Source organism: Spea bombifrons, chromosome 2 (genome assembly GCF_027358695.1).
Source record: "Spea bombifrons isolate aSpeBom1 chromosome 2, aSpeBom1.2.pri, whole genome shotgun sequence".
NCBI classification, from domain to species: domain Eukaryota; kingdom Metazoa; phylum Chordata; class Amphibia; order Anura; family Pelobatidae; genus Spea; species Spea bombifrons.
The window spans coordinates 139,910,129-139,928,957 of NC_071088.1; the positions used below are offsets into that span (position 1 = coordinate 139,910,129).

Consider the following 18,829-nt stretch of genomic DNA (forward strand, 5'->3'; position numbering starts at 1 on the left):
CTTTAGTTTGTCGCTGCAAGCTATATAGCGATGCCTTTTGGTGGGACGGTGTCCCTCGCAGGGCGGACGTCAAGACTATACTTTCAGGGATCGTTTCTATAGCGCCCGACCGGAGAAACGTGCTCGGAAGTGGTCAGGCTCGGTAACCGTGATGAAGAGCTCACGTGCGTTCCCCTGAGCGCGAAGCGAGTATCAAGCGCCGTGGCTAACGGCTGCTTGTTGCTTTTGATGACTGTTCCTTTCTTCCCGAGGGCAGGTTAGGAGGGGGAACGCGCAAGCTGAGCGGTTACTTCTCGTAGCGACGCGTCGAGCTGTGCTTTCTGCGGATGCGGCCTTAATTGTGTTTGTTGGCCTCTTTCGAGGGCCTTCCTTCTGTGCCGACCGTACTAGCTTTCGAGGCAGGCCTACTCTTAACAGGATAGACGCCTCGCGAGGGGCTTAATGTGGCCTATGTTTCATGAGCCTTTCGTGGAAACGTTCTGCGTACCAACATCAAATGGTAGCCAAGTCCTGTTGCCCGGCTCGTGCGTTAAGGTCGCCAAGGGGTAAATGCTCCTTCCCCGGCGCGAGGTCCCGCTGATGGGCGGTGCTACCGCGTGCAAATTTTTGTGCTGCAAAGCGCTCTGGGAATGCTGGATTTTACGAGCGCAGCTTAACACGGGAAGACTTTTCCCTGAAGGGCAACGATGAGGAATTTCCTGTGTGCAGGCACCTTGTCCACGCAGCTGTTCTGCACAGAGCCGAGTGTTGGAGCAGTAACCCCCACCACGACTTTAGCGAGGGGTGTGGAAGTGGCGCCCCCCACCATCTCCTATGGCAACTCATACTTACCTGGCAGGGGAGATACCCTGATCACGAAGGGGGTTCTCCCAGGGTGAGGCTCAGCCATTGCACTCCGGCTGTGCTGACCCCTGCGATTTCCCCAAATGCGGGAAACTCGACTGCATAATTTCTGGTAGTGGGGGACTGCGTTCGCGCTTTCCCCTGATCATCCCGGTTTAACGATAGAGCCCGGGGATTATCTCCGGTATCAGCTGGTGGTTCTCCAGGCGTGGCCCTTGCCGCTGCCTCCTAAGGGGGCTGCTCTAGCGCCTTAAGGTGCGCCTCCGTTATGGTTAGGGAAAAGGGTGCCGCCCCAGGCTCTTTGCGGCCTCGTCAGGTGTTGCTCCTGCGTCAGAGACAATGTATCTGCATAAGCCCCACCCCTGGGAGGTCTTAAATCTTAAACGTGTGGTCTCATCACTCACGCTTCTCTGGTTGGTTTTTTTTCCTTCTTGCTTTTCCAAAGCGTGCAAAAACGCCATCACAGAGCGTCCTCGGCCAAGCCGCTGATGTTGCCGTTCTGCGCTGCCTCGCAGCCTGCCTTGGATGTAATGTATGTTCAGTGGTTGAATAAACGCAATCTAGCCTACTTCACGCATTGACTTCTAAGAAAAAGCGTTACGAATTGGTTTTTTTTTTGTTTGTTTTCATAAGATTCATGCATTGCAAAGTCTTCTTCTCTTTCGGTGTTGTGCGAATGTCTTAGCTTTAGTTTGTCGCTGCAAGCTATATAGCGATGCCTTTTGGTGGGACGGTGTCCCTCGCAGGGCGGACGTCAAGACTATACTTTCAGGGATCGTTTCTATAGCGCCCGACCGGAGAAACGTGCTCGGAAGTGGTCAGGCTCGGTAACCGTGATGAAGAGCTCACGTGCGTTCCCCTGAGCGCGAAGCGAGTATCAAGCGCCGTGGCTAACGGCTGCCTGTTGCTTTTGATGACTGTTCCTTTCTTCCCGAGGGCAGGTTAGGAGGGGGAACGCGCAAGCTGAGCGGTTACTTCTCGTAGCGACGCGTCGAGCTGTGCTTTCTGCGGATGCGGCCTTAATTGTGTTTGTTGGCCTCTTTCGAGGGCCTTCCTTCAATGCCGACCGTACTAGCTTTCGAGGCAGGCCTACTCTTAACAGGATAGATGCCTCGCGAGGGGCTTAATGTGGCCTATGTTTCATGAGCCTTTCGTGGAAACGTTCTGCGTACCAACATCAAATGGTAGCCAAGTCCTGTTGCCCGGCTCGTGCGTTAAGGTCGCCAAGGGGTAAATGCTCCTTCCCCGGCGCGAGGTCCTGCTGATGGGCGGTGCTACCGCGTGCAAATTTTTGTGCTGCAAAGCGCTCTGGGAATGCTGGATTTTACGAGCGCAGCTTAACACGGGAAGACTTTTCCCTGAAGGGCAACGATGAGGAATTTCCTGTGTGCAGGCACCTTGTCCACGCAGCTGTTCTGCACAGAGCCGAGTGTTGGAGCAGTAACCCCCACCACGACTTTAGCGAGGGGTGTGGAAGTGGCGCCCCCCACCATCTCCTATGGCAACTCATACTTACCTGGCAGGGGAGATACCCTGATCACGAAGGGGGTTCTCCCAGGGTGAGGCTCAGCCATTGCACTCCGGCTGTGCTGACCCCTGCGATTTCCCCAAATGCGGGAAACTCGACTGCATAATTTCTGGTAGTGGGGGACTGCGTTCGCGCTTTCCCCTGATCATCCCGGTTTAACGATAGAGCCCGGGGATTGTCTCCGGTATCAGCTGGTGGTTCTCCAGGCGTGGCCCTTGCCGCTGCCTCCTAAGGGGGCTGCTCTAGCGCCTTAAGGCGCGCCTCCGTTATGGTTAGGGAAAAGGGTGCCGCCCCAGGCTCTTTGCGGCCTCGTCAGGTGTTGCTCCTGCGTCAGAGACAATATATCTGCATAAGCCCCACCCCTGGGAGGTCTTAAATCTTAAACGTGTGGTCTCATCACTCACGCTTCTCTGGTTGGTTTTTTTTCCTTCTTGCTTTTCCAAAGCGTGCAAAAACGCCATCACAGAGCGTCCTCGGCCAAGCCGCTGATGTTGCCGTTCTGCGCTGCCTCGCAGCCTGCCTTGGATGTAATGTATGTTCAGTGGTTGAATAAACGCAATCTAGCCTACTTCACGCATTGACCTCTAAGAAAAAGCGTTACGAATTGTTTTTTTTTTTGTTTGTTTTCATAAGATTCATGCATTGCAAAGTCTTCTTCTCTTTCGGTGTTGTGCGAATGTCTTAGCTTTAGTTTGTCGCTGCAAGCTATATAGCGATGCCTTTTGGTGGGACGGTGTCCCTCGCAGGGCGGACGTCAAGACTATACTTTCAGGGATCGTTTCTATAGCGCCCGACCGGAGAAACGTGCTCGGAAGTGGTCAGGCTCGGTAACCGTGATGAAGAGCTCACGTGCGTTCCCCTAAGCGCGAAGCGAGTATCAAGCGCCGTGGCTAACGGCTGCCTGTTGCTTTTGATGACTGTTCCTTTCTTCCCGAGGGCAGGTTAGGAGGGGGAACGCGCAAGCTGAGCGGTTACTTCTCGTAGCGACGCGTCGAGCTGTGCTTTCTGCGGATGCGGCCTTAATTGTGTTTGTTGGCTTCTTTCGAGGGCCTTCCTTCTATGCCGACCGTACTAGCTTTCGAGGCAGGCCTACTCTTAACAGGATAGACGCCTCGCGAGGGGCTTAATGTGGCCTATGTTTCATGAGCCTTTCGTGGAAACGTTCTGCGTACCAACATCAAATGGTAGCCAAGTCCTGTTGCCCGGCTCGTGCGTTAAGGTCGCCAAGGGGTAAATGCTCCTTCCCCGGCGCGAGGTCCCGCTGATGGGCGGTGCTACCGCGTGCAAATTTTTGTGCTGCAAAGCGCTCTGGGAATGCTGGATTTTACGAGCGCAGCTTAACACGGGAAGACTTTTCCCTGAAGGGCAACGATGAGGAATTTCCTGTGTGCAGGCACCTTGTCCACGCAGCTGTTCTGCACAGAGCCGAGTGTTGGAGCAGTAACCCCCACCACGACTTTAGCGAGGGGTGTGGAAGTGGCGCCCCCCACCATCTCCTATGGCAACTCATACTTACCTGGCAGGGGAGATACCCTGATCACGAAGGGGGTTCTCCCAGGGTGAGGCTCAGCCATTGCACTCCGGCTGTGCTGACCCCTGCGATTTCCCCAAATGCGGGAAACTCGACTGCATAATTTCTGGTAGCGGGGGACTGCGTTCGCGCTTTCCCCTGATCATCCCGGTTTAACGATAGAGCCCGGGGATTATCTCCGGTATCAGCTGGTGGTTCTCCAGGCGTGGCCCTTGCCGCTGCCTCCTAAGGGGGCTGCTCTAGCGCCTTAAGGCGCGCCTCCGTTATGGTTAGGGAAAAGGGTGCCGCCCCAGGCTCTTTGCGGCCTCGTCAGGTGTTGCTCCTGCGTCAGAGACAATATATCTGCATAAGCCCCACCCCTGGGAGGTCTTAAATCTTAAACGTGTGGTCTCATCACTCACGCTTCTCTGGTTGGTTTTTTTTCCTTCTTGCTTTTCCAAAGCGTGCAAAAACGCCATCACAGAGCGTCCTCGGCCAAGCCGCTGATGTTGCCGTTCTGCGCTGCCTCGCAGCCTGCCTTGGATGTAATGTATGTTCAGTGGTTGAATAAACGCAATCTAGCCTACTTCACGCATTGACTTCTAAGAAAAAGCGTTACGAATTGGTTTTTTTTTTGTTTGTTTTCATAAGATTCATGCATTGCAAAGTCTTCTTCTCTTTCGGTGTTGTGCGAATGTCTTAGCTTTAGTTTGTCGCTGCAAGCTATATAGCGATGCCTTTTGGTGGGACGGTGTCCCTCGCAGGGCGGACGTCAAGACTATACTTTCAGGGATCGTTTCTATAGCGCCCGACCGGAGAAACGTGCTCGGAAGTGGTCAGGCTCGGTAACCGTGATGAAGAGCTCACGTGCGTTCCCCTGAGCGCGAAGCGAGTATCAAGCGCCGTGGCTAACGGCTGCCTGTTGCTTCTGATGACTGTTCCTTTCTTCCCGAGGGCAGGTTAGGAGGGGGAACGCGCAAGCTGAGCGGTTACTTCTCGTAGCGACGCGTCGAGCTGTGCTTTCTGCGGATGCGGCCTTAATTGTGTTTGTTGGCCTCTTTCGAGGGCCTTCCTTCTATGCCGGCCGTACTAGCTTTCGAGGCAGGCCTACTCTTAACAGGATAGACGCCTCGCGAGGGGCTTAATGTGGCCTATGTTTCATGAGCCTTTCGTGGAAACGTTCTGCGTACCAACATCAAATGGTAGCCAAGTCCTGTTGCCCGGCTCGTGCGTTAAGGTCGCCAAGGGGTAAATGCTCCTTCCCCGGCGCGAGGTCCCGCTGATGGGCGGTGCTACCGCGTGCAAATTTTTGTGCTGCAAAGCGCTCTGGGAATGCTGGATTTTACGAGCGCAGCTTAACACGGGAAGACTTTTCCCTGAAGGGCAACGATGAGGAATTTCCTGTGTGCAGGCACCTTGTCCACGCAGCTGTTCTGCACAGAGCCGAGTGTTGGAGCAGTAACCCCCACCACGACTTTAGCGAGGGGTGTGGAAGTGGCGCCCCCCACCATCTCCTATGGCAACTCATACTTACCTGGCAGGGGAGATACCCTGATCACGAAGGGGGTTCTCCCAGGGTGAGGCTCAGCCATTGCACTCCGGCTGTGCTGACCCCTGCGATTTCCCCAAATGCGGGAAACTCGACTGCATAATTTCTGGTAGTGGGGGACTGCGTTCGCGCTTTCCCCTGATCATCCCGGTTTAACGATAGAGCCCGGGGATTATCTCCGGTATCAGCTGGTGGTTCTCCAGGCGTGGCCCTTGCCGCTGCCTCCTAAGGGGGCTGCTCTAGCGCCTTAAGGCGCGCCTCCGTTATGGTTAGGGAAAAGGGTGCCGCCCCAGGCTCTTTGCGGCCTCGTCAGGTGTTGCTCCTGCGTCAGAGACAATATATCTGCATAAGCCCCACCCCTGGGAGGTCTTAAATCTTAAACGTGTGGTCTCATCACTCACGCTTCTCTGGTTGGTTTTTTTTCCTTCTTGCTTTTCCAAAGCGTGCAAAAACGCCATCACAGAGCGTCCTCGGCCAAGCCGCTGATGTTGCCGTTCTGCGCTGCCTCGCAGCCTGCCTTGGATGTAATGTATGTTCAGTGGTTGAATAAACGCAATCTAGCCTACTTCACGCATTGACCTCTAAGAAAAAGCGTTACGAATTGGTTTTTTTTTTTGTTTGTTTTCATAAGATTCATGCATTGCAAAGTCTTCTTCTCTTTCGGTGTTGTGCGAATGTCTTAGCTTTAGTTTGTCGCTGCAAGCTATATAGCGATGCCTTTTGGTGGGACGGTGTCCCTCGCAGGGCGGACGTCAAGACTATACTTTCAGGGATCGTTTCTATAGCGCCCGACCGGAGAAACGTGCTCGGAAGTGGTCAGGCTAGGTAACCGTGATGAAGAGCTCACGTGCGTTCCCCTGAGCGCGAAGCGAGTATCAAGCGCCGTGGCTAACGGCTGCCTGTTGCTTCTGATGACTGTTCCTTTCTTCCCGAGGGCAGGTTAGGAGGGGGAACGCGCAAGCTGAGCGGTTACTTCTCGTAGCGACGCGTCGAGCTGTGCTTTCTGCGGATGCGGCCTTAATTGTGTTTGTTGGCCTCTTTCGAGGGCCTTCCTTCTATGCCGACCGTACTAGCTTTCGAGGCAGGCCTACTCTTAACAGGATAGACGCCTCGCGAGGGGCTTAATGTGGCCTATGTTTCATGAGCCTTTCGTGGAAACGTTCTGCGTACCAACATCAAATGGTAGCCAAGTCCTGTTGCCCGGCTCGTGCGTTAAGGTCGCCAAGGGGTAAATGCTCCTTCCCCGGCGCGAGGTCCCGCTGATGGGCGGTGCTACCGCGTGCAAATTTTTGTGCTGCAAAGCGCTCTGGGAATGCTGGATTTTACGAGCGCAGCTTAACACGGGAAGACTTTTCCCTGAAGGGCAACGATGAGGAATTTCCTGTGTGCAGGCACCTTGTCCACGCAGCTGTTCTGCACAGAGCCGAGTGTTGGAGCAGTAACCCCCACCACGACTTTAGCGAGGGGTGTGGAAGTGGCGCCCCCCACCATCTCCTATGGCAACTCATACTTACCTGGCAGGGGAGATACCCTGATCACGAAGGGAGTTCTCCCAGGGTGAGGCTCAGCCATTGCACTCCGGCTGTGCTGACCCCTGCGATTTCCCCAAATGCGGGAAACTCGACTGCATAATTTCTGGTAGTGGGGGACTGCGTTCGCGCTTTCCCCTGATCATCCCGGTTTAACGATAGAGCCCGGGGATTATCTCCGGTATCAGCTGGTGGTTCTCCAGGCGTGGCCCTTGCCGCTGCCTCCTAAGGGGGCTGCTCTAGCGCCTTAAGGCGCGCCTCCGTTATGGTTAGGGAAAAGGGTGCCGCCCCAGGCTCTTTGCGGCCTCGTCAGGTGTTGCTCCTGCGTCAGAGACAATATATCTGCATAAGCCCCACCCCTGGGAGGTCTTAAATCTTAAACGTGTGGTCTCATCACTCACGCTTCTCTGGTTGGTTTTTTTTCCTTCTTGCTTTTCCAAAGCGTGCAAAAACGCCATCACAGAGCGTCCTCGGCCAAGCCGCTGATGTTGCCGTTCTGCGCTGCCTCGCAGCCTGCCTTGGATGTAATGTATGTTCAGTGGTTGAATAAACGCAATCTAGCCTACTTCACGCATTGACCTCTAAGAAAAAGCGTTACGAATTGGTTTTTTTTTGTTTGTTTTCATAAGATTCATGCATTGCAAAGTCTTCTTCTCTTTCGGTGTTGTGCGAATGTCTTAGCTTTAGTTTGTCGCTGCAAGCTATATAGCGATGCCTTTTGGTGGGACGGTGTCCCTCGCAGGGCGGACGTCAAGACTATACTTTCAGGGATCGTTTCTATAGCGCCCGACCGGAGAAACGTGCTCGGAAGTGGTCAGGCTCGGTAACCGTGATGAAGAGCTCACGTGCGTTCCCCTGAGCGCGAAGCGAGTATCAAGCGCCGTGGCTAACGGCTGCCTGTTGCTTCTGATGACTGTTCCTTTCTTCCCGAGGGCAGGTTAGGAGGGGGAACGCGCAAGCTGAGCGGTTACTTCTCGTAGCGACGCGTCGAGCTGTGCTTTCTGCGGATGCGGCCTTAATTGTGTTTGTTGGCCTCTTTCGAGGGCCTTCCTTCTATGCCGACCGTACTAGCTTTCGAGGCAGGCCTACTCTTAACAGGATAGACGCCTCGCGAGGGGCTTAATGTGGCCTATGTTTCATGAGCCTTTCGTGGAAACGTTCTGCGTACCAACATCAAATGGTAGCCAAGTCCTGTTGCCCGGCTCGTGCGTTAAGGTCGCCAAGGGGTAAATGCTCCTTCCCCGGCGCGAGGTCCTGCTGATGGGCGGTGCTACCGCGTGCAAATTTTTGTGCTGCAAAGCGCTCTGGGAATGCTGGATTTTACGAGCGCAGCTTAACACGGGAAGACTTTTCCCTGAAGGGCAACGATGAGGAATTTCCTGTGTGCAGGCACCTTGTCCACGCAGCTGTTCTGCACAGAGCCGAGTGTTGGAGCAGTAACCCCCACCACGACTTTAGCGAGGGGTGTGGAAGTGGCGCCCCCCACCATCTCCTATGGCAACTCATACTTACCTGGCAGGGGAGATACCCTGATCACGAAGGGGGTTCTCCCAGGGTGAGGCTCAGCCATTGCACTCCGGCTGTGCTGACCCCTGCGATTTCCCCAAATGCGGGAAACTCGACTGCATAATTTCTGGTAGTGGGGGACTGCGTTCGCGCTTTCCCCTGATCATCCCGGTTTAACGATAGAGCCCGGGGATTATCTCCGGTATCAGCTGGTGGTTCTCCAGGCGTGGCCCTTGCCGCTGCCTCCTAAGGGGGCTGCTCTAGCGCCTTAAGGCGCGCCTCCGTTATGGTTAGGGAAAAGGGTGCCGCCCCAGGCTCTTTGCGGCCTCGTCAGGTGTTGCTCCTGCGTCAGAGACGATATATCTGCATAAGCCCCACCCCTGGGAGGTCTTAAATCTTAAACGTGTGGTCTCATCACTCACGCTTCTCTGGTTGGTTTTTTTTCCTTCCTGTTTTTCCAAAGCGTGCAAAAACGCCATCACAGAGCGTCCTCGGCCAAGCCGCTGATGTTGCCGTTCTGCGCTGCCTCGCAGCCTGCCTTGGATGTAATGTATGTTCAGTGGTTGAATAAACGCAATCTAGCCTACTTCACGCATTGACTTCTAAGAAAAAGCGTTACGAATTGGTTTTTTTTTTGTTTGTTTTCATAAGATTCATGCATTGCAAAGTCTTCTTCTCTTTCGGTGTTGTGCGAATGTCTTAGCTTTAGTTTGTCGCTGCAAGCTATATAGCGATGCCTTTTGGTGGGACGGTGTCCCTCGCAGGGCGGACGTCAAGACTATACTTTCAGGGATCGTTTCTATAGCGCCCGACCGGAGAAACGTGCTCGGAAGTGGTCAGGCTCGGTAACCGTGATGAAGAGCTCACGTGCGTTCCCCTGAGCGCGAAGCGAGTATCAAGCGCCGTGGCTAACGGCTGCCTGTTGCTTCTGATGACTGTTCCTTTCTTCCCGAGGGCAGGTTAGGAGGGGGAACGCGCAAGCTGAGCGGTTACTTCTCGTAGCGACGCGTCGAGCTGTGCTTTCTGCGGATGCGGCCTTAATTGTGTTTGTTGGCCTCTTTCGAGGGCCTTCCTTCTATGCCGACCGTACTAGCTTTCGAGGCAGGCCTACTCTTAACAGGATAGACGCCTCGCGAGGGGCTTAATGTGGCCTATGTTTCATGAGCCTTTCGTGGAAACGTTCTGCGTACCAACATCAAATGGTAGCCAAGTCCTGTTGCCCGGCTCGTGCGTTAAGGTCGCCAAGGGGTAAATGCTCCTTCCCCGGCGCGAGGTCCCGCTGATGGGCGGTGCTACCGCGTGCAAATTTTTGTGCTGCAAAGCGCTCTGGGAATGCTGGATTTTACGAGCGCAGCTTAACACGGGAAGACTTTTCCCTGAAGGGCAACGATGAGGAATTTCCTGTGTGCAGGCACCTTGTCCACGCAGCTGTTCTGCACAGAGCCGAGTGTTGGAGCAGTAACCCCCACCACGACTTTAGCGAGGGGTGTGGAAGTGGCGCCCCCCACCATCTCCTATGGCAACTCATACTTACCTGGCAGGGGAGATACCCTGATCACGAAGGGGGTTCTCCCAGGGTGAGGCTCAGCCATTGCACTCCGGCTGTGCTGACCCCTGCGATTTCCCCAAATGCGGGAAACTCGACTGCATAATTTCTGGTAGTGGGGGACTGCGTTCGCGCTTTCCCCTGATCATCCCGGTTTAACGATAGAGCCCGGGGATTATCTCCGGTATCAGCTGGTGGTTCTCCAGGCGTGGCCCTTGCCGCTGCCTCCTAAGGGGGCTGCTCTAGCGCCTTAAGGCGCGCCTCCGTTATGGTTAGGGAAAAGGGTGCCGCCCCAGGCTCTTTGCGGCCTCGTCAGGTGTTGCTCCTGCGTCAGAGACAATATATCTGCATAAGCCCCACCCCTGGGAGGTCTTAAATCTTAAACGTGTGGTCTCATCACTCACGCTTCTCTGGTTGGTTTTTTTTCCTTCTTGCTTTTCCAAAGCGTGCAAAAACGCCATCACAGAGCGTCCTCGGCCAAGCCGCTGATGTTGCCGTTCTGCGCTGCCTCGCAGCCTGCCTTGGATGTAATGTATGTTCAGTGGTTGAATAAACGCAATCTAGCCTACTTCACGCATTGACCTCTAAGAAAAAGCGTTACGAATTGGTTTTTTTTTTGTTTGTTTTCATAAGATTCATGCATTGCAAAGTCTTCTTCTCTTTCGGTGTTGTGCGAATGTCTTAGCTTTAGTTTGTCGCTGCAAGCTATATAGCGATGCCTTTTGGTGGGACGGTGTCCCTCGCAGGGCGGACGTCAAGACTATACTTTCAGGGATCGTTTCTATAGCGCCCGACCGGAGAAACGTGCTCGGAAGTGGTCAGGCTAGGTAACCGTGATGAAGAGCTCACGTGCGTTCCCCTGAGCGCGAAGCGAGTATCAAGCGCCGTGGCTAACGGCTGCCTGTTGCTTCTGATGACTGTTCCTTTCTTCCCGAGGGCAGGTTAGGAGGGGGAACGCGCAAGCTGAGCGGTTACTTCTCGTAGCGACGCGTCGAGCTGTGCTTTCTGCGGATGCGGCCTTAATTGTGTTTGTTGGCCTCTTTCGAGGGCCTTCCTTCTATGCCGACCGTACTAGCTTTCGAGGCAGGCCTACTCTTAACAGGATAGACGCCTCGCGAGGGGCTTAATGTGGCCTATGTTTCATGAGCCTTTCGTGGAAACGTTCTGCGTACCAACATCAAATGGTAGCCAAGTCCTGTTGCCCGGCTCGTGCGTTAAGGTCGCCAAGGGGTAAATGCTCCTTCCCCGGCGCGAGGTCCCGCTGATGGGCGGTGCTACCGCGTGCAAATTTTTGTGCTGCAAAGCGCTCTGGGAATGCTGGATTTTACGAGCGCAGCTTAACACGGGAAGACTTTTCCCTGAAGGGCAACGATGAGGAATTTCCTGTGTGCAGGCACCTTGTCCACGCAGCTGTTCTGCACAGAGCCGAGTGTTGGAGCAGTAACCCCCACCACGACTTTAGCGAGGGGTGTGGAAGTGGCGCCCCCCACCATCTCCTATGGCAACTCATACTTACCTTGCAGGGGAGATACCCTGATCACGAAGGGAGTTCTCCCAGGGTGAGGCTCAGCCATTGCACTCCGGCTGTGCTGACCCCTGCGATTTCCCCAAATGCGGGAAACTCGACTGCATAATTTCTGGTAGTGGGGGACTGCGTTCGCGCTTTCCCCTGATCATCCCGGTTTAACGATAGAGCCCGGGGATTATCTCCGGTATCAGCTGGTGGTTCTCCAGGCGTGGCCCTTGCCGCTGCCTCCTAAGGGGGCTGCTCTAGCGCCTTAAGGCGCGCCTCCGTTATGGTTAGGGAAAAGGGTGCCGCCCCAGGCTCTTTGCGGCCTCGTCAGGTGTTGCTCCTGCGTCAGAGACAATATATCTGCATAAGCCCCACCCCTGGGAGGTCTTAAATCTTAAACGTGTGGTCTCATCACTCACGCTTCTCTGGTTGGTTTTTTTTCCTTCTTGCTTTTCCAAAGCGTGCAAAAACGCCATCACAGAGCGTCCTCGGCCAAGCCGCTGATGTTGCCGTTCTGCGCTGCCTCGCAGCCTGCCTTGGATGTAATGTATGTTCAGTGGTTGAATAAACGCAATCTAGCCTACTTCACGCATTGACCTCTAAGAAAAAGCGTTACGAATTGGTTTTTTTTTTGTTTGTTTTCATAAGATTCATGCATTGCAAAGTCTTCTTCTCTTTCGGTGTTGTGCGAATGTCTTAGCTTTAGTTTGTCGCTGCAAGCTATATAGCGATGCCTTTTGGTGGGACGGTGTCCCTCGCAGGGCGGACGTCAAGACTATACTTTCAGGGATCGTTTCTATAGCGCCCGACCGGAGAAACGTGCTCGGAAGTGGTCAGGCTCGGTAACCGTGATGAAGAGCTCACGTGCGTTCCCCTGAGCGCGAAGCGAGTATCAAGCGCCGTGGCTAACGGCTGCCTGTTGCTTCTGATGACTGTTCCTTTCTTCCCGAGGGCAGGTTAGGAGGGGGAACGCGCAAGCTGAGCGGTTACTTCTCGTAGCGACGCGTCGAGCTGTGCTTTCTGCGGATGCGGCCTTAATTGTGTTTGTTGGCCTCTTTCGAGGGCCTTCCTTCTATGCCGACCGTACTAGCTTTCGAGGCAGGCCTACTCTTAACAGGATAGACGCCTCGCGAGGGGCTTAATGTGGCCTATGTTTCATGAGCCTTTCGTGGAAACGTTCTGCGTACCAACATCAAATGGTAGCCAAGTCCTGTTGCCCGGCTCGTGCGTTAAGGTCGCCAAGGGGTAAATGCTCCTTCCCCGGCGCGAGGTCCCGCTGATGGGCGGTGCTACCGCGTGCAAATTTTTGTGCTGCAAAGCGCTCTGGGAATGCTGGATTTTACGAGCGCAGCTTAACACGGGAAGACTTTTCCCTGAAGGGCAACGATGAGGAATTTCCTGTGTGCAGGCACCTTGTCCACGCAGCTGTTCTGCACAGAGCCGAGTGTTGGAGCAGTAACCCCCACCACGACTTTAGCGAGGGGTGTGGAAGTGGCGCCCCCCACCATCTCCTATGGCAACTCATACTTACCTGGCAGGGGAGATACCCTGATCACGAAGGGGGTTCTCCCAGGGTGAGGCTCAGCCATTGCACTCCGGCTGTGCTGACCCCTGCGATTTCCCCAAATGCGGGAAACTCGACTGCATAATTTCTGGTAGTGGGGGACTGCGTTCGCGCTTTCCCCTGATCATCCCGGTTTAACGATAGAGCCCGGGGATTATCTCCGGTATCAGCTGGTGGTTCTCCAGGCGTGGCCCTTGCCGCTGCCTCCTAAGGGGGCTGCTCTAGTGCCTTAAGGCGCGCCTCCGTTATGGTTAGGGAAAAGGGTGCCGCCCCAGGCTCTTTGCGGCCTCGTCAGGTGTTGCTCCTGCGGCAGAGACAATATATCTGCATAAGCCCCACCCCTGGGAGGTCTTAAATCTTAAACGTGTGGTCTCATCACTCACGCTTCTCTGGTTGGTTTTTTTTCCTTCTTGCTTTTCCAAAGCGTGCAAAAACGCCATCACAGAGCGTCCTCGGCCAAGCCGCTGATGTTGCCGTTCTGCGCTGCCTCGCAGCCTGCCTTGGATGTAATGTATGTTCAGTGGTTGAATAAACGCAATCTAGCCTACTTCACGCATTGACCTCTAAGAAAAAGCGTTACGAATTGGTTTTTTTTTTGTTTGTTTTCATAAGATTCATGCATTGCAAAGTCTTCTTCTCTTTCGGTGTTGTGCGAATGTCTTAGCTTTAGTTTGTCGCTGCAAGCTATATAGCGATGCCTTTTGGTGGGACGGTGTCCCTCGCAGGGCGGACGTCAAGACTATACTTTCAGGGATCGTTTCTATAGCGCCCGACCGGAGAAACGTGCTCGGAAGTGGTCAGGCTCGGTAACCGTGATGAAGAGCTCACGTGCGTTCCCCTGAGCGCGAAGCGAGTATCAAGCGCCGTGGCTAACGGCTGCCTGTTGCTTTTGATGACTGTTCCTTTCTTCCCGAGGGCAGGTTAGGAGGGGGAACGCGCAAGCTGAGCGGTTACTTCTCGTAGCGACGCGTCGAGCTGTGCTTTCTGCGGATGCGGCCTTAATTGTGTTTGTTGGCCTCTTTCGAGGGCCTTCCTTCTATGCCGACCGTACTAGCTTTCGAGGCAGGCCTACTCTTAACAGGATAGACGCCTCGCGAGGGGCTTAATGTGGCCTATGTTTCATGAGCCTTTCGTGGAAACGTTCTGCGTACCAACATCAAATGGTAGCCAAGTCCTGTTGCCCGGCTCGTGCGTTAAGGTCGCCAAGGGGTAAATGCTCCTTCCCCGGCGCGAGGTCCCGCTGATGGGCGGTGCTACCGCGTGCAAATTTTTGTGCTGCAAAGCGCTCTGGGAATGCTGGATTTTACGAGCGCAGCTTAACACGGGAAGACTTTTCCCTGAAGGGCAACGATGAGGAATTTCCTGTGTGCAGGCACCTTGTCCACGCAGCTGTTCTGCACAGAGCCGAGTGTTGGAGCAGTAACCCCCACCACGACTTTAGCGAGGGGTGTGGAAGTGGCGCCCCCCACCATCTCCTATGGCAACTCATACTTACCTGGCAGGGGAGATACCCTGATCACGAAGGGGGTTCTCCCAGGGTGAGGCTCAGCCATTGCACTCCGGCTGTGCTGACCCCTGCGATTTCCCCAAATGCGGGAAACTCGACTGCATAATTTCTGGTAGTGGGGGACTGCGTTCGCGCTTTCCCCTGATCATCCCGGTTTAACGATAGAGCCCGGGGATTATCTCCGGTATCAGCTGGTGGTTCTCCAGGCGTGGCCCTTGCCGCTGCCTCCTAAGGGGGCTGCTCTAGCGCCTTAAGGCGCGCCTCCGTTATGGTTAGGGAAAAGGGTGCCGCCCCAGGCTCTTTGCGGCCTCGTCAGGTGTTGCTCCTGCGTCAGAGACAATATATCTGCATAAGCCCCACCCCTGGGAGGTCTTAAATCTTAAACGTGTGGTCTCATCACTCACGCTTCTCTGGTTGGTTTTTTTTCCTTCTTGCTTTTCCAAAGCGTGCAAAAACGCCATCACAGAGCGTCCTCGGCCAAGCCGCTGATGTTGCCGTTCTGCGCTGCCTCGCAGCCTGCCTTGGATGTAATGTATGTTCAGTGGTTGAATAAACGCAATCTAGCCTACTTCACGCATTGACCTCTAAGAAAAAGCGTTACGAATTGGTTTTTTTTTTGTTTGTTTTCATAAGATTCATGCATTGCAAAGTCTTCTTCTCTTTCGGTGTTGTGCGAATGTCTTAGCTTTAGTTTGTCGCTGCAAGCTATATAGCGATGCCTTTTGGTGGGACGGTGTCCCTCGCAGGGCGGACGTCAAGACTATACTTTCAGGGATCGTTTCTATAGCGCCCGACCGGAGAAACGTGCTCGGAAGTGGTCAGGCTCGGTAACCGTGATGAAGAGCTCACGTGCGTTCCCCTGAGCGCGAAGCGAGTATCAAGCGCCGTGGCTAACGGCTGCCTGTTGCTTTTGATGACTGTTCCTTTCTTCCCGAGGGCAGGTTAGGAGGGGGAACGCGCAAGCTGAGCGGTTACTTCTCGTAGCGACGCGTCGAGCTGTGCTTTCTGCGGATGCGGCCTTAATTGTGTTTGTTGGCCTCTTTCGAGGGCCTTCCTTCTATGCCGACCGTACTAGCTTTCGAGGCAGGCCTACTCTTAACAGGATAGACGCCTCGCGAGGGGCTTAATGTGGCCTATGTTTCATGAGCCTTTCGTGGAAACGTTCTGCGTACCAACATCAAATGGTAGCCAAGTCCTGTTGCCCGGCTCGTGCGTTAAGGTCGCCAAGGGGTAAATGCTCCTTCCCCGGCGCGAGGTCCCGCTGATGGGCGGTGCTACCGCGTGCAAATTTTTGTGCTGCAAAGCGCTCTGGGAATGCTGGATTTTACGAGCGCAGCTTAACACGGGAAGACTTTTCCCTGAAGGGCAACGATGAGGAATTTCCTGTGTGCAGGCACCTTGTCCACGCAGCTGTTCTGCACAGAGCCGAGTGTTGGAGCAGTAACCCCCACCACGACTTTAGCGAGGGGTGTGGAAGTGGCGCCCCCCACCATCTCCTATGGCAACTCATACTTACCTGGCAGGGGAGATACCCTGATCACGAAGGGGGTTCTCCCAGGGTGAGGCTCAGCCATTGCACTCCGGCTGTGCTGACCCCTGCGATTTCCCCAAATGCGGGAAACTCGACTGCATAATTTCTGGTAGTGGGGGACTGCGTTCGCGCTTTCCCCTGATCATCCCGGTTTAACGATAGAGCCCGGGGATTATCTCCGGTATCAGCTGGTGGTTCTCCAGGCGTGGCCCTTGCCGCTGCCTCCTAAGGGGGCTGCTCTAGCGCCTTAAGGCGCGCCTCCGTTATGGTTAGGGAAAAGGGTGCCGCCCCAGGCTCTTTGCGGCCTCGTCAGGTGTTGCTCCTGCGTCAGAGACAATATATCTGCATAAGCCCCACCCCTGGGAGGTCTTAAATCTTAAACGTGTGGTCTCATCACTCACGCTTCTCTGGTTGGTTTTTTTTCCTTCTTGCTTTTCCAAAGCGTGCAAAAACGCCATCACAGAGCGTCCTCGGCCAAGCCGCTGATGTTGCCGTTCTGCGCTGCCTCGCAGCCTGCCTTGGATGTAATGTATGTTCAGTGGTTGAATAAACGCAATCTAGCCTACTTCACGCATTGACCTCTAAGAAAAAGCGTTACGAATTGGTTTTTTTTTTGTTTGTTTTCATAAGATTCATGCATTGCAAAGTCTTCTTCTCTTTCGGTGTTGTGCGAATGTCTTAGCTTTAGTTTGTCGCTGCAAGCTATATAGCGATGCCTTTTGGTGGGACGGTGTCCCTCGCAGGGCGGACGTCAAGACTATACTTTCAGGGATCGTTTCTATAGCGCCCGACCGGAGAAACGTGCTCGGAAGTGGTCAGGCTCGGTAACCGTGATGAAGAGCTCACGTGCGTTCCCCTGAGCGCGAAGCGAGTATCAAGCGCCGTGGCTAACGGCTGCCTGTTGCTTTTGATGACTGTTCCTTTCTTCCCGAGGGCAGGTTAGGAGGGGGAACGCGCAAGCTGAGCGGTTACTTCTCGTAGCGACGCGTCGAGCTGTGCTTTCTGCGGATGCGGCCTTAATTGTGTTTGTTGGCCTCTTTCGAGGGCCTTCCTTCTATGCCGACCGTACTAGCTTTCGAGGCAGGCCTACTCTTAACAGGATAGACGCCTCGCGAGGGGCTTAATGTGGCCTATGTTTCATGAGCCTTTCGTGGAAACGTTCTGCGTACCAACATCAAATGGTAGCCAAGTCCTGTTGCCCGGCTCGTGCGTTAAGGTCGCCAAGGGGTAAATGCTCCTTCCCCGGCGCGAGGTCCCGCTGATGGGCGGTGCTACCGCGTGCAAATTTTTGTGCTGCAAAGCGCTCTGGGAATGCTGGATTTTACGAGCGCAGCTTAACACGGGAAGACTTTTCCCTGAAGGGCAACGATGAGGAATTTCCTGTGTGCAGGCACCTTGTCCACGCAGCTGTTCTGCACAGAGCCGAGTGTTGGAGCAGTAACCCCCACCACGACTTTAGCGAGGGGTGTGGAAGTGGCGCCCCCCACCATCTCCTATGGCAACTCATACTTACCTGGCAGGGGAGATACCCTGATCACGAAGGGGGTTCTCCCAGGGTGAGGCTCAGCCATTGCACTCCGGCTGTGCTGACCCCTGCGATTTCCCCAAATGCGGGAAACTCGACTGCATAATTTCTGGTAGTGGGGGACTGCGTTCGCGCTTTCCCCTGATCATCCCGGTTTAACGATAGAGCCCGGGGATTATCTCCGGTATCAGCTGGTGGTTCTCCAGGCGTGGCCCTTGCCGCTGCCTCCTAAGGGGGCTGCTCTAGCGCCTTAAGGCGCGCCTCCGTTATGGTTAGGGAAAAGGGTGCCGCCCCAGGCTCTTTGCGGCCTCGTCAGGTGTTGCTCCTGCGTCAGAGACAATATATCTGCATAAGCCCCACCCCTGGGAGGTCTTAAATCTTAAACGTGTGGTCTCATCACTCACGCTTCTCTGGTTGGTTTTTTTTCCTTCTTGCTTTTCCAAAGCGTGCAAAAACGCCATCACAGAGCGTCCTCGGCCAAGCCGCTGATGTTGCCGTTCTGCGCTGCCTCGCAGCCTGCCTTGGATGTAATGTATGTTCAGTGGTTGAATAAACGCAATCTAGCCTACTTCACGCATTGACCTCTAAGAAAAAGCGTTACGAATTGGTTTTTTTTTTGTTTGTTTTCATAAGATTCATGCATTGCAAAGTCTTCTTCTCTTTCGGTGTTGTGCGAATGTCTTAGCTTTAGTTTGTCGCTGCAAGCTATATAGCGATGCCTTTTGGTGGGACGGTGTCCCTCGCAGGGCGGACGTCAAGACTATACTTTCAGGGATCGTTTCTATAGCGCCCGACCGGAGAAACGTGCTCGGAAGTGGTCAGGCTCGGTAACCGTGATGAAGAGCTCACGTGCGTTCCCCTGAGCGCGAAGCGAGTATCAAGCGCCGTGGCTAACGGCTGCCTGTTGCTTTTGATGACTGTTCCTTTCTTCCCGAGGGCAGGTTAGGAGGGGGAACGCGCAAGCTGAGCGGTTACTTCTCGTAGCGACGCGTCGAGCTGTGCTTTCTGCGGATGCGGCCTTAATTGTGTTTGTTGGCCTCTTTCGAGGGCCTTCCTTCTATGCCGACCGTACTAGCTTTCGAGGCAGGCCTACTCTTAACAGGATAGACGCCTCGCGAGGGGCTTAATGTGGCCTATGTTTCATGAGCCTTTCGTGGAAACGTTCTGCGTACCAACAT

General features: G+C 54.4%; 25 non-coding genes across 25 annotated transcripts; all 25 read left to right on the forward strand.

Moving 5' to 3' along the window:
* Window positions 1-71: 71 nt before the first annotated feature.
* LOC128481154 (small nucleolar RNA U3) lies at window positions 72-287 on the forward strand. The gene has a single exon (XR_008350912.1). It is a non-coding gene; the product is annotated as a small nucleolar RNA U3 (small nucleolar RNA).
* A 536-nt stretch (window positions 288-823) lies between these two features.
* On the forward strand, window positions 824-987 carry LOC128480802 (U1 spliceosomal RNA). Its single transcript, XR_008350587.1, has one exon. It is a non-coding gene; the product is annotated as a U1 spliceosomal RNA (small nuclear RNA).
* Window positions 988-1,599: 612 nt separating this feature from the next.
* On the forward strand, window positions 1,600-1,815 carry LOC128481192 (small nucleolar RNA U3). The gene has a single exon (XR_008350948.1). It is a non-coding gene; the product is annotated as a small nucleolar RNA U3 (small nucleolar RNA).
* Window positions 1,816-2,351: 536 nt separating this feature from the next.
* LOC128480803 (U1 spliceosomal RNA) lies at window positions 2,352-2,515 on the forward strand. Its single transcript, XR_008350588.1, has one exon. It is a non-coding gene; the product is annotated as a U1 spliceosomal RNA (small nuclear RNA).
* Window positions 2,516-3,127: 612 nt separating this feature from the next.
* Window positions 3,128-3,343, forward strand: LOC128475517 (small nucleolar RNA U3). The gene has a single exon (XR_008346573.1). It is a non-coding gene; the product is annotated as a small nucleolar RNA U3 (small nucleolar RNA).
* Window positions 3,344-3,879: 536 nt separating this feature from the next.
* Window positions 3,880-4,043, forward strand: LOC128480969 (U1 spliceosomal RNA). Its single transcript, XR_008350748.1, has one exon. It is a non-coding gene; the product is annotated as a U1 spliceosomal RNA (small nuclear RNA).
* Window positions 4,044-4,655: 612 nt separating this feature from the next.
* LOC128475527 (small nucleolar RNA U3) lies at window positions 4,656-4,871 on the forward strand. The gene has a single exon (XR_008346583.1). It is a non-coding gene; the product is annotated as a small nucleolar RNA U3 (small nucleolar RNA).
* A 536-nt stretch (window positions 4,872-5,407) lies between these two features.
* LOC128480805 (U1 spliceosomal RNA) lies at window positions 5,408-5,571 on the forward strand. The gene has a single exon (XR_008350590.1). It is a non-coding gene; the product is annotated as a U1 spliceosomal RNA (small nuclear RNA).
* A 613-nt stretch (window positions 5,572-6,184) lies between these two features.
* Window positions 6,185-6,400, forward strand: LOC128475627 (small nucleolar RNA U3). Its single transcript, XR_008346679.1, has one exon. It is a non-coding gene; the product is annotated as a small nucleolar RNA U3 (small nucleolar RNA).
* Window positions 6,401-6,936: 536 nt separating this feature from the next.
* Window positions 6,937-7,100, forward strand: LOC128481061 (U1 spliceosomal RNA). Its single transcript, XR_008350835.1, has one exon. It is a non-coding gene; the product is annotated as a U1 spliceosomal RNA (small nuclear RNA).
* Window positions 7,101-7,711: 611 nt separating this feature from the next.
* Window positions 7,712-7,927, forward strand: LOC128475528 (small nucleolar RNA U3). The gene has a single exon (XR_008346584.1). It is a non-coding gene; the product is annotated as a small nucleolar RNA U3 (small nucleolar RNA).
* A 536-nt stretch (window positions 7,928-8,463) lies between these two features.
* LOC128480806 (U1 spliceosomal RNA) lies at window positions 8,464-8,627 on the forward strand. The gene has a single exon (XR_008350591.1). It is a non-coding gene; the product is annotated as a U1 spliceosomal RNA (small nuclear RNA).
* A 612-nt stretch (window positions 8,628-9,239) lies between these two features.
* On the forward strand, window positions 9,240-9,455 carry LOC128475529 (small nucleolar RNA U3). The gene has a single exon (XR_008346585.1). It is a non-coding gene; the product is annotated as a small nucleolar RNA U3 (small nucleolar RNA).
* A 536-nt stretch (window positions 9,456-9,991) lies between these two features.
* On the forward strand, window positions 9,992-10,155 carry LOC128480807 (U1 spliceosomal RNA). Its single transcript, XR_008350592.1, has one exon. It is a non-coding gene; the product is annotated as a U1 spliceosomal RNA (small nuclear RNA).
* Window positions 10,156-10,767: 612 nt separating this feature from the next.
* On the forward strand, window positions 10,768-10,983 carry LOC128475628 (small nucleolar RNA U3). The gene has a single exon (XR_008346680.1). It is a non-coding gene; the product is annotated as a small nucleolar RNA U3 (small nucleolar RNA).
* A 536-nt stretch (window positions 10,984-11,519) lies between these two features.
* Window positions 11,520-11,683, forward strand: LOC128481111 (U1 spliceosomal RNA). Its single transcript, XR_008350883.1, has one exon. It is a non-coding gene; the product is annotated as a U1 spliceosomal RNA (small nuclear RNA).
* A 612-nt stretch (window positions 11,684-12,295) lies between these two features.
* LOC128475531 (small nucleolar RNA U3) lies at window positions 12,296-12,511 on the forward strand. Its single transcript, XR_008346587.1, has one exon. It is a non-coding gene; the product is annotated as a small nucleolar RNA U3 (small nucleolar RNA).
* A 536-nt stretch (window positions 12,512-13,047) lies between these two features.
* On the forward strand, window positions 13,048-13,211 carry LOC128480808 (U1 spliceosomal RNA). The gene has a single exon (XR_008350593.1). It is a non-coding gene; the product is annotated as a U1 spliceosomal RNA (small nuclear RNA).
* Window positions 13,212-13,823: 612 nt separating this feature from the next.
* On the forward strand, window positions 13,824-14,039 carry LOC128481194 (small nucleolar RNA U3). Its single transcript, XR_008350950.1, has one exon. It is a non-coding gene; the product is annotated as a small nucleolar RNA U3 (small nucleolar RNA).
* A 536-nt stretch (window positions 14,040-14,575) lies between these two features.
* LOC128480809 (U1 spliceosomal RNA) lies at window positions 14,576-14,739 on the forward strand. The gene has a single exon (XR_008350594.1). It is a non-coding gene; the product is annotated as a U1 spliceosomal RNA (small nuclear RNA).
* Window positions 14,740-15,351: 612 nt separating this feature from the next.
* On the forward strand, window positions 15,352-15,567 carry LOC128481195 (small nucleolar RNA U3). The gene has a single exon (XR_008350951.1). It is a non-coding gene; the product is annotated as a small nucleolar RNA U3 (small nucleolar RNA).
* A 536-nt stretch (window positions 15,568-16,103) lies between these two features.
* On the forward strand, window positions 16,104-16,267 carry LOC128480810 (U1 spliceosomal RNA). Its single transcript, XR_008350595.1, has one exon. It is a non-coding gene; the product is annotated as a U1 spliceosomal RNA (small nuclear RNA).
* A 612-nt stretch (window positions 16,268-16,879) lies between these two features.
* Window positions 16,880-17,095, forward strand: LOC128481197 (small nucleolar RNA U3). Its single transcript, XR_008350952.1, has one exon. It is a non-coding gene; the product is annotated as a small nucleolar RNA U3 (small nucleolar RNA).
* A 536-nt stretch (window positions 17,096-17,631) lies between these two features.
* LOC128480811 (U1 spliceosomal RNA) lies at window positions 17,632-17,795 on the forward strand. The gene has a single exon (XR_008350596.1). It is a non-coding gene; the product is annotated as a U1 spliceosomal RNA (small nuclear RNA).
* Window positions 17,796-18,407: 612 nt separating this feature from the next.
* On the forward strand, window positions 18,408-18,623 carry LOC128481198 (small nucleolar RNA U3). The gene has a single exon (XR_008350953.1). It is a non-coding gene; the product is annotated as a small nucleolar RNA U3 (small nucleolar RNA).
* Window positions 18,624-18,829: the final 206 nt, after the last annotated feature.